The sequence below is a fragment of the Pongo abelii genome, chromosome 11 (assembly GCF_028885655.2).
Source record: "Pongo abelii isolate AG06213 chromosome 11, NHGRI_mPonAbe1-v2.0_pri, whole genome shotgun sequence".
Taxonomy (NCBI): Eukaryota; Metazoa; Chordata; class Mammalia; order Primates; family Hominidae; genus Pongo; species Pongo abelii.
In genome coordinates this window covers 60,544,840-60,562,522 of record NC_071996.2, presented here as the reverse complement: position 1 = coordinate 60,562,522, position 17,683 = coordinate 60,544,840, and the positions used below count along the sequence as shown (strand labels likewise).

Here is a 17,683-nt window from a genome sequence, read left to right as displayed (position 1 = left end):
GTCGCAAGTCTGGGAATTACCACTGTATTTCCCAAGGAGGAAGAAAACCTTGGTAGGGAGATTTTCTTTTCAAATAACATAATGATTTGGTGATTGATAGCAACACTACAAAATAAACTTTTACTTTTGTTAATTCAAAAAAAAAAAAAAAAAATAGGCATATAGACCAATGGAATAGAATAGAGAACCCAGAAATAAACCCAAATACTTACACCAAACTGATCTTCAACAAAGCAAACAAAAACATAAAGTGGGGAAAGTATATCCTATTCAAAAAATTGTGCAGGGATAATTGGCAAGCCACATGTAGGAGAATGAAACTGGATCCTCATCTCTTACCTTATTCAAAAGTCAACTCAAGGTGTATCAAATACTTAAATCTGAAACCTGAAGCTGTAAAAATTCTAGAAGATAACATCAGAAAAACCTTTGTTAATATTGGCTTAGGCAAAGGCTTCATGACCAAGAACCCAAAAGCAGATGCAACATAAACAAAGATAAATAGATGGGACTTAATTAAATGAAAAAGCTTCTGCACAGCAAAAGAAACGATCAGCAGACACCCTACAGAATGGGAGAAAATCTTTGCAATTTATATATCCAACAAAGGACTAATTTCCTGAATCTATAAAGAACTCAAATCAGCAAGAAAAAAAAAATCCCATCAAAAAGTGGGCTAAGGGCATGAATAGACAATTCTATTCAAGAAGGTATATAAATGGCAAACAAACATATGAAAAAATGTTCAACGTCACTAATTACCAGGGAAATAGAAATCAAAACCACAATACAATACCAGCTTACTCCTGCAAGAATGGCCATAATTAAAAAATAAAAAAATAATAAATGTTGGCATGGATGTGGTGAAAAGGGAGCACTTTTATACTGCTAGTCAGAATGTAAACTAGTATAGCCACCATGGAAAACAGTGTGGAGATTCCTTAAAGAACTAAAATAGAGCTACTATTTGATCCAGCAATCCCACTACTGGGTATCTACTCAGAGGAAAAGAAGTCATTATATGAAAAAGATACCTACACATGTATGTTTACAGCAGCAAAATTCTCAATTGCAAAAATACGGAACCAGCCCTAATGCCGCTCAATCACCGTAGATAAAGAACTTGTGAGATATATATATATATAACATATATATATAAACAGACATAAACATATGTCTGTTTCTTCCTGTGTACATATATATATACACCATGGAATACTACTCAGCCATAAAAAGGATGAAATAATGGCATTCAGAGCAACCTAGATGGAATTGGAGACCATTATATTTTTTAAATTATGCTTTAAGTTCTGGGATACATGTACAGAACCTACAGGTTTGTTTCATAGGTATGCACATGCCATGGTGGTTTGCTGCACCCATCAACTCATCATCTACATTAGGTATTTCTCCTAATGCTACCCCTCCCCTAACCCCCCATCCCCCAACGGGCCCTGGTGTGTGATGTTCCCCTCCCTGTGCCCATGTGTTCTCACTGTTCAACTCCCACTTAAGAGTGAGAACATGCAGTGTTTGGTTTTCTGTTCTTGTGATAGTTTGCTGAGAATGATGGTTTCCAACTTCATCCATGTCCCTGCAAAGGACATGAAATCATCTTTTTTAATGACTGCATAGTGTTCCATGGTGTATATATGCCAATTTTCTTTATCCAGTCTATCATTGATGGACATTTAGGTTGGTTCCAAGTCTTTGCTATTGTGAACAGTGCCGCAATAACATACGTGTGCATGTGTCTTTATAGTAGAATGATTTATAATCCTTTGGGTATATACCCAGTAATGGGATTGCTGGGTCAAATGGTATTTCTGATTCTAGATCCTTGAGGAATCGCCACACTGTCTTCCACAATGGTTGAACTAATTGACACTCCCACCAACAGTGTAAAAGCATTCCTATTTCTCCACATCCTCTCCAGCATCTGTTGTTTCCTGACTTTTTAATAATCGCCGTTCTCACTGGCGTGAGATGGTATCTCATTGTAGTTTTGATTTGAATTTTTGTAATGACCAGTGATGATGAGCTTTTTTTCATATGTTTGTTGGCTGCATGAATGTCTTCTTTTGAGAAGTGTCTGTTCATATCCTTTGCCCACTTTTTGATGGGGTTGTTTTTTTCCTGTAAATTTGTTTAAGTTCCTTGTAGATTCTGGATATTAGCCCTTTGTCAGATGAGTAGATTGCAAAAATTTTCTCCCATTCTGTAGGTTGCCTGGTCACTCTGGTGATAGTTTCTTTTGCTGTGTAGAAGCTCTTTAGTTTAATTAAATCCCCTTTGTCAATTTTGGGTTTTGTTGTCATTGCTTTTGGTGTTTTAGTCATGAAATCTTTGCCTATGCTCATGTCATGAATGGTATTGCTTAGGTTTTGTTCTAGGGTTTTTATGGTTTTAGGTCTTATGTTTAAGTCTTAATCCATCTTAAGTTAATTTTTGTATAAGGTGTAAGGAAGGGGTCCAGTTTCAGTTTTCTGCATATGGTGGAGACCATTATTCTAAGTGAAGGCACTCAGGAATGGAAAACCACACATTGTATATTCTCATTCATAAGTGGAAGCTAAGCTATAAGGGTGCAAAGGCCTAAGAATCATACAGTGGACTTTAGGGACTTAGGGGAAGAGTGGGAAGTGGTAAGGGATAAAAGGCTACACGTTGGGTACAATGTACACTGCTCTGGAGATAGGTGCACCCAAATCTCACAAATCACCATTAAATAACTTATTCATGTAACCAGACCGGGTATAGTGGCTCATGCCTGTAATCCCAGCACTTTGGGAGGCCAAGGCAGGCAGATCACTTGAGGTCAGGAGTTCGAGACCAGCCTGGCCAACACGGTGAAACCCCATCTATACTACAAATACAAAAATTACCTGGGCATGGTGATGCGGGCCTGTAGTCCCAGCTACTCGGGAGGCTGAAGCAGGAGAATTGCTTGAACCCAGGAAGTGGAGGTTGCAGTGAGCCAAGATAGAGCCACTGCACTCCAGCTTGGATGACAGAGTGAGACTGTCTCAAAAAAAAAAAAAAAATCATTCATGTAACCAAACACCACCTGTTCCCCAAAAACCTATTGAAATAAAAATAAATATAAAAAATACTAGATCTTATTAATTTTATCTACCTATATTTTTACATCTATTAATCATCTTTACTTTTTCCCCTTCCCCACTACCCCTTTTAGCCTCTGGTAACATCATTCTACTTTCCATCTCCATGAGTTCAATTTTTTTAATTTTTAGCTCCCCAAAATAAGTGAGAACATGTGAAGTTTGTCTTTCTGTGTCTGGCTTATTAATGTGCTCCAGTTCCATCCACGTTGTTGCAAATGACAGGATTTCATTCTTTTTATGGCTGAATATTATTTTATTGTGTATATGACCACATTTCCTTTATCTATTCAACCACTGATCGACACTTAGATTGCTTCCAAATCTTGGCTATTATGAACAGTGCTGCAATAAACATGGGAGTGCAGCTATCTCTTTGGTATACTGATTTTCTTTCTTTTGGATATATACTTCACAGTGAGATTGCTGCATCGTTTGGTAGATCTATTTTTAGTTTTTTGAGGAACTATCATGCTATTCTCCATAATGACTAATTTACATTCCCTTCAATAGAAAAAAATGTTTTAACTGACCTAGTCCTCAAGCAAAATAAGAACATAGTGCAATACAAAAAATATGATCCAGGGCACAAGCTTTTCTTTAAAGTGACCTTAATTTTTGTTAAGCATTAGAAATATCCTCTATCTTTGTTAAGCAGTAAAAATTGACATAAGCAGTGTTTGGACTTATGGTCCTGTTTTTCCAAAATCATCATTTCATACAATTCCTCTATATTCTGTGATTTAATTTATGAGATTGCATCCATTCTTTATTTTCCTGGTAACAATTCCTATGTCTGTAAGTCATTTGAGATGTAACAACACTAAATCAACATTTAGAAGAGTACACAGGCATGACACACTTCATTTTTTAACATTAGATTTTATTTGAAAATATTTTAAAATAAATGCCTTTAAATGAATACTTTTAAGATACTACAACGTGGTTTTCTAACAAATAACTGAGGTTTCTGGAGATCTTTCCTCTCCTCTCTCCAGAGCCTGTTTGGGTGAGAGAAGTTCAGGGGATCAGAGAGCACTGATGTTCCACACTAATTCTAATCCTCCCCTACTTTGCCTTAATCCCTTCTTCATTCCCACGCTAATGAGGGCACAGTCTGGTGGACAAAATACAGAGGCTGGCTTTTTGGTAAAAGTCATAATTTTGTTTCAAGGTAGAAAAAATATTTCCAACGTTTGGCCAGTTTTGATTTGAACTGGACTCGCTGGAAAAGACAACTATGGCTTCAATAAGTTGGAAGGGAGAAGTGCATCAAGATTTATAAAAATAGACCAACAATATACCAAATGATGCATTGTTCCGAGTATAATCAGTGTGTGGATAAATGGAAAGTAATTGTATTCAGAAGAAAGCCATTCTCTTGGCTGTGGAAGCAGGAAAAACAGTACAGCACAATTCTGTCACAGGATATAGATGCTGTTTTGTTTCAAAATGGTAGACTAACAAATTGCACCTAAAAAGGCAGTGTGATATACTGAAAGGATAATTGTTTAAAGCCAAATGGACCCATGTATCATTGGGCCAGCAAGCTCATAATCTTAGTGTTTTCTTCTTGTAAAATGGAAATTATAATAATTACTATGCAGGAGTATTGGGAGGATAAAATGAGAAAATATATATTAAATATCTGGTTTGTAAGTACATAATAAAAGATAAAATTATTGTTATTTTAATACCGTTTATCTTAACATATACTTTTTAAATAAAAATTTATGAATATGTAATTAAAGAAGTATGAAATGGTGTGTGGTTCATGGAACCCAAATCTCTTAATCAGATGAGAAAGCTCTGAAAGGGAAATTCCAGAGAGTCAAGGGGCTAAGACCAGGGATATTTATGTGGCTGTGCGGATCTAAGCAAGACTCTGCCCCCAGACAGTGAGACTTCAAACACAGATGATGATTACACTGAATGGTTTGGTTGTCTCTGTGCAAATAGTGCCTGACAGACGGGAAACTGACTCCCATGATACACTTCACAGAATACAGTTAGCTTTACATTTGTTAACACTGATTATATAAAAGAACAATGAATGAGACAGCATAGAGCTTACCTCTCTCTCAATTCTGACTCACTCGAACTCATTCAACATTACTCTGCCAGAAACACACTCATTGTTGGAGAGCAGAAACAGTGACAAGTCAGGGAGAACATATTGGAAAAGACTTTTTTTCAGCCATTTGAAAAAATATATACATAAGAGAAATGTATGAGTGGGGAAAATAATTGAATGAAGTGGAATGGGTTTAGTATGATTTAATCGCCTTTTAATTTTTCTAAATTTGCCTAATGATGACAGGTGCTACCTGTCTGTGATCTTGTTTTGTCATCACGAGCCCCCTGTAACGTAGATATTTCCATTTTATAACGATGTTAGCTCATTTGCCCCAGATCTTCCAGGAGGTGAATAGCCCAAGTCTCTCCAATCCTAAATTCCACAACTCTTTCATTAACCCTTGGTCAGCCAATCCAAGAAGCATATCTAGGACCAAATTCTTATAATTTGAATATCCTACAGGGACATATACAAGTAGGCTTTTTTCTTTTTTTAAAAAAATTATTTTTAATTTTAGTGAGTACATAGTATGTGTATATATTATGGGGTATGTGTTAGTCTGTTCTCATGCTGCTATGAAAAATACCTGAGACTGGGTAATTTATAAAGAAAAGATATTTAATTGACTCACAGTTCCACATGGCTGGGGAGGCCTCAGGAAACTTACAATCATGGCAGAAGGCACCTCTTCACATGGTGTCAGGAGAGAGAATGAATGCCGAGCGAAGGGGAAGCCTCTCATAAAACCATCTGATCTCGTGAGGACTCACTGTCATGAAAACAGTATATGGGAAACTGCCCCCATGATTCAATTATCACCACCTGGTCTCACTTTTGACATGTGGGGATTATTACAATTCGAGGTGAGATTTGGGTGGAGATGCAGAGCCACACCATATCAGGGTACATGAGATACTTTGGTACAGGCATGCAGTGTGCAATAACCACATCAGGGTAAATGGGGTATCCATCCCCTCAAGCATTTCTCCTTTGTGTTACAATCCAATTCTACTCTTTTCATTATTTTAAAATGTGCAGTCATTATTGATTATAGTCACCCTGTTGTGCTATCAAGTACTAGGTCTTCTTTATTCTTTCTAACTACTTTTTGTACCCATTAATTATCCCCACATCCCCACTTCCATCCCCCTACTACTCTTCCCAGCCTCTGGTAACCATCTTCTACTCTCTGTCTCCATGAATACAGTTGTTTTCATTTGTATCTCCCACAAATAAGTGAAGTGCAATGTTTGTCTTTCTGTGCCTGGCTTATTTCACTCAACGTAATGACTGTCAGTTCCATCCATGTTGTTGCAAATGACAAGATCTTATCCTTTTTATGGCTAAATAGTACTCCATTGTGTCTGTGTATCACATTCATTCATCCATTCATCTGCTGATGGACACGTAGGTTGCTTCCAAATCTTAGCTGTTGTGAACAGGGCTGCAACAAACATAGTAGTACAGATCTTTCTTCAATATACTGATTTCTTTTCTTTTGAGAATATATCCAGCAGTGGGATTGCTGGATCATATGGTAACTCTATTTTACAGTTTTCTGAGGAAACACCAAACTTCTCCATAGTGGTCGTACTAATTTACATTCTCACCAACAGTGTACAAGGGTTTCCTTTTCTCCATATCCTCCCTAGCATTTGTTATTACCTGTCATTTGAATAAAAGCCATTTTTATCGGAGTGAGCTGATATCTCATTGTAGTTTTGATTTGCATTTCTCTGATGATCAATGATGTTGAGCATCTTTTCATATGCCTGTTTGCTATTTGTATCTCTTCTTTTGAGAAATGTCTGTTTAGATCTTTTGCCCATGTTTTCACTGGATTACTAGATTTCTTCCTATAGAGTTGTTTTGAGCTCTTTATGCATTCTGGTTATTAGTCCCTTGTCAGATAGGTAGTTTACAAATATTTTCTCCCTCCCATTCTGTGTGTTGTCTCAGGCACTTTGTTGATTGTTTCCTTTGTTGTGCAGAAGTTTTAACTTGATGTGATCCCATTTGTCCATTTTTGCTTTGGTTGCCTGTGCTTGTGGGTTATTACTCAAGAAATTTTTAGCCAGTCCAATGTTTCCCAATGTTTTCTTGTAGCAGTTTATAGTTTGAGGTCTTTGATTTAAGTCTTTAATCCATTTTGATTTGATTTTTATATATGGTGAGACATAAGAGTCTAGTTTTATTCTTCTGCATATGGATACCCAGTTTTCCCAGCACCTTATATTAAAGGGACTGTCTTTTCATCAATGTATGTTCTTGGCACCTTTGTCGAAAATGAGTTCACTGTAAGTGTATAGATTAGTTTCTGGGTTCTTTATTCTGTTCCATTGGTCTATGTGTCTATTTTTATGGCAGTACCATGCTGTTTTGGTTATGATAGCTCTGTAGTATAATTTGAAGTCAGGTATTGTGATTCCTCCAGTTTTGTTCTTTTTGTTCAGGATAGCCTTGGCTGTTTTGAGTCTTTTGTGGTTTCATATAAGTTCTAGGATTGTTTTTTTCTATTTATGTGAAGAATGTCATTGGTATTTTGATAGGGATTGCTTTAGATAGTATGGACATTAAACAATATTTATTCTTCCAATCTATGAAATGGAATCTTTTTCCATTTTTTAGTGTCCTCTTAAATTTCTTTCATCAATGTTTAATTTTCATGATAGAGATATTTTACTTCTTTGGTTAATTCCTAGGTATTTAATTTTATGTGTGGCTGTTGTAAATAAGATCACTTTTTTGTTTCTTTTTCACATTGTTCACTATTGGCATATAGGAATGCCACTGATTTTCATATGTTGATTTTGTATCCTGCAACTTTACTGAATTTGTTAATCAGTTCTAATAGTTTCCTTGTGGAGTTTTTAGGTTTTCCAAATATAAGATCATATCTCCTGCAAACAAGAATAATTTTACTTCTTTCTTTTCAATTTGGATGCCCTTTATATCTTTCTCTTCTCTGATCACTATAGCTAGGACTTCTAGTACTATGTTGAATAACAGTGGTGAAAGCAGGCATCTTTGACGTGTTTCAGATCTTAGAGGAAAGGCTTTCAACTTTTCCACATTCAGGATTATACTAGCTGTGAGTCTTTCACATATGGCTTTTATTGTGTTGAGGTATGTTTCTCTTATACCCAGTTTTTTGAGAATTTTTATCATAAAGCAATATTGAATTCTATTAAATGTGTTTTCAGCATCAATTGACATAATCATATGATTTTCATCCTTCATTCTGTTGATATGATGTACTACATTGACTGATTTGCATATGTTGAACCATCCTTGTATCCCTATGGTAAATCCCACTTGGTCATGATGAACAGTCTTTTCAATGTATTGCTGAATTTGGTTTGCTAGTATTTTGTTGAAGATTTTTGATCAATAGTCATCAGAAATATTGGTCTATAGTTTTCTTTTTTAGATGTGTCTTTGTCTGGTTCTGGTATGAGGGTAATAGTGGCCTCATAGAATAAGTTTGGAAGTATTCTCTACTCTTTTATTTTTTAGAATAGTTTGAATAAGGTTGGTATTAGTTCTTCTTTAAATGTTTGGTATAACTCAGCAGTGAAGTCATTGGGTCCTGAGCTTTTCTTTATTGGGATAATTTTTATTACATCTTCGATCTTGTTGTTATTGGTCTGTTCAGGTTTTGGATTTCTTCATAGTTCAATCTTGTTAGGTTGTATATGTCTAGGAATTTATCTATTTCTTCCAGATTTTCCAATTTATTGACATATAGTTCCTTATAATAGCCACTAGTGATCCTTTGAATTCTAGTGGAATCAGCTGTTGATTCTAGTGGAATCAACCTTTTTCATATCTGATTTTATTTATTTGTGTCTTTTTTTCTTAGATAGTCTTGCTAAAGGTTTCTCAATTTATCTTTTCAAAAAATCTTTCCATTTTGTTGATCTTTTTTATTCTTTTCTTCATTTCATTTTTATTTATTTCTGCTGTGATCTTTATTATTTCTTTTCTTCTAATAATTTTGGGTTTAGTTTGCTCTTGATTTTCTAATTTTTTAAGATGCATCATTAGGTTGTTTATTTGAAGATTTTCTTCTTTTTTGATGTAAGTGCTTATAGCTATAAATTCTCCTCGTCATACTGCTTTCACTGTATCCCATAGGTTTTGGTATATTGTATTTCTATGATCATTTGTTTCAAGAAATTTTTCAATTTCCTTCCTAATTTCTTCATTGACCCAATGGTCATTCAGGAGCATATTGTTTAAATTCCATGTATTTGTGCAGTTGCCAAAATTCAACTTGATATTGATTTCTAGTTCTATTCCATGGTGGTCAGAGAAGATGCTTGGTATTATTTCAGTTTTCTTAATGTTTTAAGACTTGTTCTGTGACCTAACATATGGTCTATCCATATCCATATGCTGAGGAGAAAAATGTGTATTCTGCAGTCATTGGCTAAAATGTTCTCTTAAAACATTCACATTTTTATTACATTAAAAATGTTCTCTTAGAACATTTACATTTATATTGTTCCCTAATATAAATATCTCTTAGGTCTATTTGTTCTACAGTACAGATTAAATCCAATGTTTCTTTGTTAATTTTCTTTCTGAAAGATCTGTCCAATGCTGAAAGTGGGGTGTTGAAGTCTTCAGCTATTACTGTATTGGGGTCTATCTCTCTCCTTAGCTCAAATAATATTTGCTTTATATCTGGGTATTTCAATTTTGGGTGCATATATATTTATAATTGTTATTTCCTCTTGCTGAACTGACCCTTTTATCATTATGTAATGACTTTCCTTGTGTCTTCTTACAGTCATTTTCTTAAAATCTATTTTGTCTCGTATAAGTATTGCTACTCCTGCTCTTTTTTTGGTTTCCGTTTGCATAGAATGTCTTTTTCCAGCCCTTTATTTGCAGTCTATGTGTGTGTTTATAGGTGAAGTGCCTTTTTTGTAGGCAACAGGTCAATTGGTCTTTTTTTTAAAAAAAAAAAGTTCTCTCAGTCACCCTATGTCTTTTCGTTGAAGAGTCTGGTCCATTTATAATCAATGCTATTATTGATAAATAAGGACTTACTACTGCCTCTTTGTTATTTGTTTTCTGTGTGTGTGTGTGTGTGTGTGTGTGAAGGTCTTCTATTCCTTCTTTCCTTCCTTCCTGTCTTTCTTTGACTAAAGGTGATTTTCTCTGGTGTATGATTTAATTTCTTGCTTTTTATTTTTTGTATATCTATACTATGTTTTTAAATTTGAAGTTATCATGAATCCTGTAAATACTGTCATATAACCCATTGTTTTAAAGTGATGTCAACTTAACACTGATTGCATAAGTAAACAAATAAACAAGCAACAAAAAAACTAATAAAAACTCTACACTTTAACTTTATCCCCCAGCTTTTTAACTTTTTATTTTCTTCTCTTTATGTCTTATTGAAATGTCTATGTCTTGAAAAGGTGTTATAGCTATTATTTTTCACTGGTTCACCATTTAGTCTTTCTACTTAAGAGTAGTAAACACATCACAATTACAGTTTTATAATATTCTGTGCTTTTCTGTGTGCTTGCTATTACCAGTGAGTTTTCTATCTTCAGATGATGTCTTTTCTTTCTTTTCTGTTTGGATTTTGTTTGTTTGTTTGTTTGTTTGTTTTGAGACAGGGTCTTACTCTGTCACCTTGGCTGGAATGCAGTGGCACAATCTTGACTCACTGAAACCTCTGCATCCCAGCTCAAGTGATTTTCCCTCCTCAGCCTCCCAAGTAGCTGAGACTACAAGTGCATGCCACCACACCCAGCTAATTTTTAAATAAAAATTTGGAGAGACAAGGTCTCACTGCATTGCCCAAGCTGGTCTCAAGCTTCTAAGCTTAAGCTACCATCCCGCATTGGTCTCCCAAAATGCTGGAATTACAGACGTGAGCCACTATACCTGGCCCTCAAAGGATTTCTTCTTGTTTGTTGGCATCTTTCTTTTCAGTTTGAAGAACCCCCTTTAGCATTTGCTGTAGGAAAGATCTGGTGTTGATAAAATCCCTCAGCTGTTGTTTGTCTAGGAAAGTCTTTATTTCCCTTTCATGCTTGAAGGATATTTTCATCGGATGTGTTCTAGGGTAAAAGTTTGTTTCCTTCAGCACTTTAAATATGTCATGCCACTCTGTCCTGGCCTATAAAGTTTGTACTGAAAAGTCTGCTGCCAGACGTATTGGAGCTCCTTTGTATGTTGTTTCTTTTCTCTTGCTGTTTTTAGGATCCTTTCTTTATCCTTGATCTTTGGGAATGCCTTGAGGTAGTCTTCCTTGAGTTAAATCTGCTTGGTGTTCTATCACCTTTTTGTATTTGAATGCTGATATCTTTCTCTACATTTTGGAAGTTCTTTGATATTATCCCTTTGAATAAACTTTCTACTCCTGTCTTTTTCTCTGCCTTATCTTTAAGATCAATACTCTTAGATTTGCCCTTTTGAGGCTGTTTTCTAGATCTTGTAGGGATGCTTCATTTTTGTTTATTCTTTTTTCTTTTGTCTCTTTTGACTATACATTTTCAAATAGCCTGTCTTCAAGCTCACTAATTCTTTCTTCTGCTTGATTAATTATGCTCTTAAGGAACTCTGATGCATTGTTTTAGCATGTCAATTGCATTTTTCAGCTCCAGAATTTCAGCTCAATTCTTTTTAATTAGTTCAATCTCTTTGTTAAATTTATCTGATGGAATTCTGAATTCCTTCTCTTTGTTACCTTGAATTTCTTTGAGCTTCCTCAAAACAGCTATTTTGAATTCTCTGTCTGAAAGATCACATATCTCTATTTTTCCAGGATTGGTCCATGGTACCTTATTTAGTTTGGTGAAGTCAAGTTTTCCTGGATGGTCTTGATACTTGGGGGTGTTCATCAGTGTCTGGGCATTGAAAATTTAGGTACTCATTGTAGTCTACACAGTCTGGGCTTGTTTGTGCCCATCTTTCTCTGCCATGACAGAACAGCACTGAGTTCAATATCAAGTCCTACAGTCACTGTGCTGTCCCTCCCTAAAGTGCTCAGATTCCCTCTCCATGCCATGTAGCTGCTGCTGGGGAATAGGGAAGAGGTGGCATCAGTGATTCAAGACTGTGTCCTACCCTCTTCAGTGCCTCTTTCAATGATATAAAGTTAAATCCAGGTACTGTGACTCCTCACCTGACTTTTGGTTCTTATGACAGTGCATTTTTGTTTGTAGTTAGTTGTTAAAATTTTGTTAAAATTTTGTGTTCCTTTGGGGGCAATCAATGGAGACTTCTATTTAGCCATCTTGCTCCGCCCCCCATAAGCAGTGGCTTAGTTAATATTTTTAGTGAAAAATGCCAGCATGGCAGAAAGGAAAGAACATTGGGTTAGGAGTCAGAATACTAGGGTTCTGATTCCAGCTCCATAATTAACTGGCTATGTGATCATAAGGAAACCATACAACTCTTCTTGTTCTCAGTTATTTATTAAATGAGGTTGGATAATTAACAATTTACTTGAATCAAGAGACCTGTATATAGACAGAAATGCATCTCTGATTTCTGGGTAGGGACAGGTAGAGATGGCTTGTCTGGAATGGGTACAGATGTCCTATCTGAATGACACCAACATAAATGGAAAAGCTGCTGAATGCTTGGGGGTAGCTCAGTTTGGGTTCATTCATGAGACAGAGTCCACACGGTAATTTGGACAAGGGAAAGTTTAATATAAAGAGTTGTTAATTATAGGAAGAGACTACAATAACAAGAGATTGGCTAGTAAAAAGTGAAGAGAATGCTAAATAATATAAAAATAGCAGATACAAGGAGCCACTATCCCTAGAGCTGAACTAGAACACCCAAGAAAAAGCTCCCTGCACTCAAGGTTGAGATCCAGACCTTGTTTGGTGAGGCCTTTGGGGAGTGATTAGGTCACAGGGTGGAGCCTTCATGATTGAGATTAACGCCCTTATAAAAGGGACCCCAGAGAATTTTCCATGTGAGGATACAACAAGAAGTCAGCAGCATGCACCTGGAAGCAGGCCTTTACCAGGAACTGACCATGCTGGCTCTCTGATCTCAAACTTCCAGCCTCCAGAACTTGATAAATAAATTTCTGTTGTTTATAAACCATCCACTCTATGGTATTTTGATGTAGCAGCCTGAACAAGTCAAGACATTGTTGGAGGGCATGGCTGTGGCTCACAGAGTGACTGAGAGATCACTGAGGTGCCATGCCAGTGGAACTTGCTGAAAATCATCTCTCTAGGGTGTCGGGGAGAGCTGTTCATACGGACATGCCTCACCAGAGAGGTTCTGCTACAAAAGAACCCAAAGGGTTCTAGGGGAAGCTGACGACCACAGTGCACTGTAGAAGCCAGGCACTAAATAAGCTGTATTTACTGCAAGAACTAGATGCTTAAGGAGTCACCCCTACTGTATGAGCTGGGCACTAGAGAAACTTTGCACTCTGCATAAGCTAGACACTGGAGAAGCTGCCCACACTGCAGGAGCCTGCCAAGAGGGCTCACTGTAATCAGGGAGCAAACCCCTTTCTTCTGCAATGTCTCTTCTGCACACTCTACTAGCATGGCTTAACCTTGTGTCAGCTGACAACTGAAAACTAAATGGCCCAGCTTCATTTCATGGAGCAAGCAAAAAGGATAACTTTGGATCTCATGGGCACTAAATCAGTAACTTGCACAGGTGGACATCAAAAGCAGTTTCCTAAAAGATAGGAGTTCATGAAATGTGTCTTATTTTACCTTGGCAATCATTTGTTCCAGAGGCGACTAGCCTCTGGACAGCAAAAAGCCTTAAAATTTTGAGTTTGATCATGCCTGTAATCCTAGCACTTTGGGAGGCCGAGGTGGGCGGATCAAAAGGTCAGGAGATCATCCTGGCTAACACAGTGAAACCCCGTCTCTACTAAAAATACTAAAAATTAGCCGGGCGTGGTGGCGGGCGCCTGTAGTCCCAGCTACTCGGGAGGCTGAGGCAGGAGAATGGCATGAACCCAGGAGGTGGAGCTTGCAGTGAGCTGAGATTGCGCCACTGCATTCCAGCCTGGGCAACAGAGCGAGACTCCGTCTCAAAAAAATATATATATATACATATATATATATGTGTATATATATATATATTTGAATTTGAATGCTTTAAGGAAGGCCATACCTGTTCTATTTATCATAGTCCTCAGTAACTCCGTAAGATCTTAAGCTCAGCAGCAAACTTCATACAAATATATGCTGGACCCACACAAGCATCTGAGCATGTGGTCCTTAACCATTTAACCACTTCATTTTACAGGTGAGGAAACAGCATGCTTAAACAGCTATTTCTGCCCCTGCCCCCGTCTCTGTCATAGTCAAACAAAACAGGGGGGGAGGTAATACATAAACTTTCGTTTAGTGATGATTTTTCTCAAACATTTGCTTTGAATTTGGGCTGTTTGTATTGCACAGATTTTGCTCATTTACATAAAATCAGGATCGTTGGAATAAATATGTTCGGGTAATACTCTGAGGCAAGAAAATAACCAAACGCTTACCCAGACTTGTTTCTCCTTGGGTTAACTAGCCTGATATTAAGTATGCCTTAATGTAAAATCCCATTCAAAATCTCCTAAAACAAAACCAGTGCTTCGCAATTTGTAATTAGTACAAGAACAATTTAATTGATTCTCCTATTCTCCCTTGTCTTGCATTTTCAGAGCCATTACTTTCCAACTGATGAGGTTGTAGAGATTTCTATCACTTCACCAGAATGGGAAATCTATGCCATTTTCATTAAGTAACTAAATGTTAGGCCATGTCCAATTCTTAAATAATTTCACACTCTTGGCAAGGGGGGAAAAAGATTATTCAAAGTTATTTCAAAGTTTTTACAGAATTGCTAATAATAATAACAGTAGCAATGCCTTACTAATGCAGAATACTTTATGGTTTATAAATATGTATAATATGTAATATAATATATGTGACATAATATAGATAAAATATATAGAATTTCATTTGAAATAACTCTTTAGAAATTTTACTTGCTAGGCCCGTTTTATTGCAACTTAAAGATGCTAAGGTGAAAAATAATTTGAAAACATTTTAGTTCATTCAAACAGAAACATAAACCTAATTCTTTTATTTAAAAATAAAATATACCTCCAATCATTGATAACTACTGAAATTATAGGTAAATAAGTGAGTTTCAGAAATTATTCTGGGGCACAGTATTTGTAATCAAGTAAAAAATGGGCATGGTAAAAACTTGGAATCTGGCAATCCAAACACATCAATTTGTAAATCTTCTCTGCTCATAATGGGTCACCATTCATCTTCTGAAAGTTTTGGTTTTCCAATCCCTGATGCAGGTAGGATTCCATATTCCTTTACAACTTTTGCTTCTCCCTCTCCCCACGAAGGCAGTGAAGAGGAATTCCCTATATCCTTCATCTCATTTGTCTTTCTTTGTCTTCACTCCTGATAGGGAAGAGGTTTGGTTTGTTTCTTTTTCTCTCTCTCTCTTTTTTTTCTTTTTGATGATAAATGCATTTCACTATTTATTTAGATGTTTAAGCTCACACTAAGTTTTTACAAGCTGATGAACACTGACAAATTATTTCTTCCACAGAACTAAAACCACACATCCCCAGACAGTAAAAATATATGGTTGAACTAACCTTAATACACATCACCATTTTATCAATTACATAATAAAACAAATTATCAAGTATCCAAATATTAAGTTACACAGCTCAAAAGGCATATAAAAATTAGATGTCTGCTCAATTCGTTAGCAGAAACCCGCTTCTTTTTTTGCAAGAAAGGTTAGGAAGAGAAGGAAATAAAAAATCACTTTCAAACAAAAATAAGTTGGTAAACAACTTCTGATAAATATGGAAAAAATTACAATAATTTTAGAAATTTTATGATTAAGAATTGTTTTAGCTACAATAACAAATCATCTCTACCTTTAAAAAATATTTTACTAAATTAAAGGGCATATCCCACATGCTCTGCACAAGACAAAGGCAAAATTTTGCCAAAAATAATGAATAGCCCCCTCCCATTCTTTTCTCAGGCCCTCCCTGTGAAGTTGCACCTCAGATTGCAAACATTAAATTAACTGTAAGGCCTTTCTGTCTGAAGACATTAAAGACACATGCTTCTATACAACGTAGATTTTTTTAAATGGAGGCTTTTCATAACAGCACAAAGTAAGATTTATTGAAACACATTAAATAATCACTGTACGACGTGGTTAAAAAAAAAAAAAAAGAATCAATGGTTAAACAAACCTGATATTTGCTAGCATGAATGTGGGAGATGTAAACATAAAGTGAGCAGGCAAATCACTATGTAGGCCCTACTTTCAATGTTTGAAATGATTGAAGGAATAAACTACATAAGGTCTAGAGTGTTCATAGTTCCTGGGATTTTAGTTCTGTATGGTACTAAAAATATACAATTATTGTGCCGGGTGGCACCTAATCTTCCTAATTTTCTTATATATTGATAAGATTCTGGCAAGCAAATAGATTTAAACAAGACATAACTCAATACTGCATGATTTCAGGAAAGGTCAGTTGGTACAAATGACAGGCACATTTTAAATGCTAACAGCAAGAATCTTTTGCCAAGTGTCCAAATAGGTTGACTGTAACCCAAACACAGAGGTTGCCAAATCTGTCTAGCTTGTGGCCTGGTAAAACTGCCTTTCAGTACTCCTATGGAAGTTTCATTAGACTTACTCACTAAGCCAACATGTTGGCTAATATGTATAACAAATCAGGTCCTATCTCAAGTTCCATTTCCAAGGCAATAGCATCAGGGACTCCAGTTTTATTGACTGCAATAGTTGTATCTATGACCACTGGAGTCTTTGAAGTGCAGCCACATCTTTAAGGACGATACTTCTCCAAATACAAAAGTTAACTTGCTGTTAAAAGCTCCATGCTGCTTTTTTCTTGCGAATTGTACTACATCTTCATCTTTCATTTTGCCTTCAATTAATGCTAGGGCAACAAGTACTGGAGCTCTCCCAAGGCCTGCAATGCAATGAACAGCAGTACAACAACGAGGTTCTTTATGAAACTTAATTTTTACAAGACTTAACCAGTCATCAATCTTGTTGGATGGTGGTGCACCATCATCAAAAGGCCAATCGAGAACATGGGTACCTTCTTTCTCCAGAAGAGTAGTGTCATAAGTTGCTTCACATACTCTTATCTATTGTGAAAACTCCATGCTTCTTAAGTTCCTCTACAAATTTGTTTAAGGTCACATTGGTTGGGTTGTGTGTAGTAAGAAATCCTCTTGTTCTTGTATGTGACTTCTACAGGAGCTGGATGGTTCATTTGAGCTATGTTAATTTAGTTAAAAGACACTCAATAGGGTTATGAAAGAATTTTAAAAGTTGAATACAGAAATGATGCAAAGAAACTGAAGTCTACTTCAATATACTCCACTTGAAATTCTCAGTGCTTTGAGTATGAAGTTGTAAGTAATGATAAACGAAATGAACCTCCTAA

General features: G+C 36.1%; 1 protein-coding gene and 1 pseudogene across 1 annotated transcript in view; both read right to left on the bottom strand.

The window, feature by feature from the left end:
• UPP2 (uridine phosphorylase 2) overlaps positions 1-17,683 on the bottom strand; it is a 141,385-nt gene that overhangs the window by 54,072 nt on the left and 69,630 nt on the right. The window lies entirely within an intron of this gene.
• Positions 16,951-17,512, bottom strand: LOC112132298 (protein tyrosine phosphatase type IVA 1-like; annotated as a pseudogene).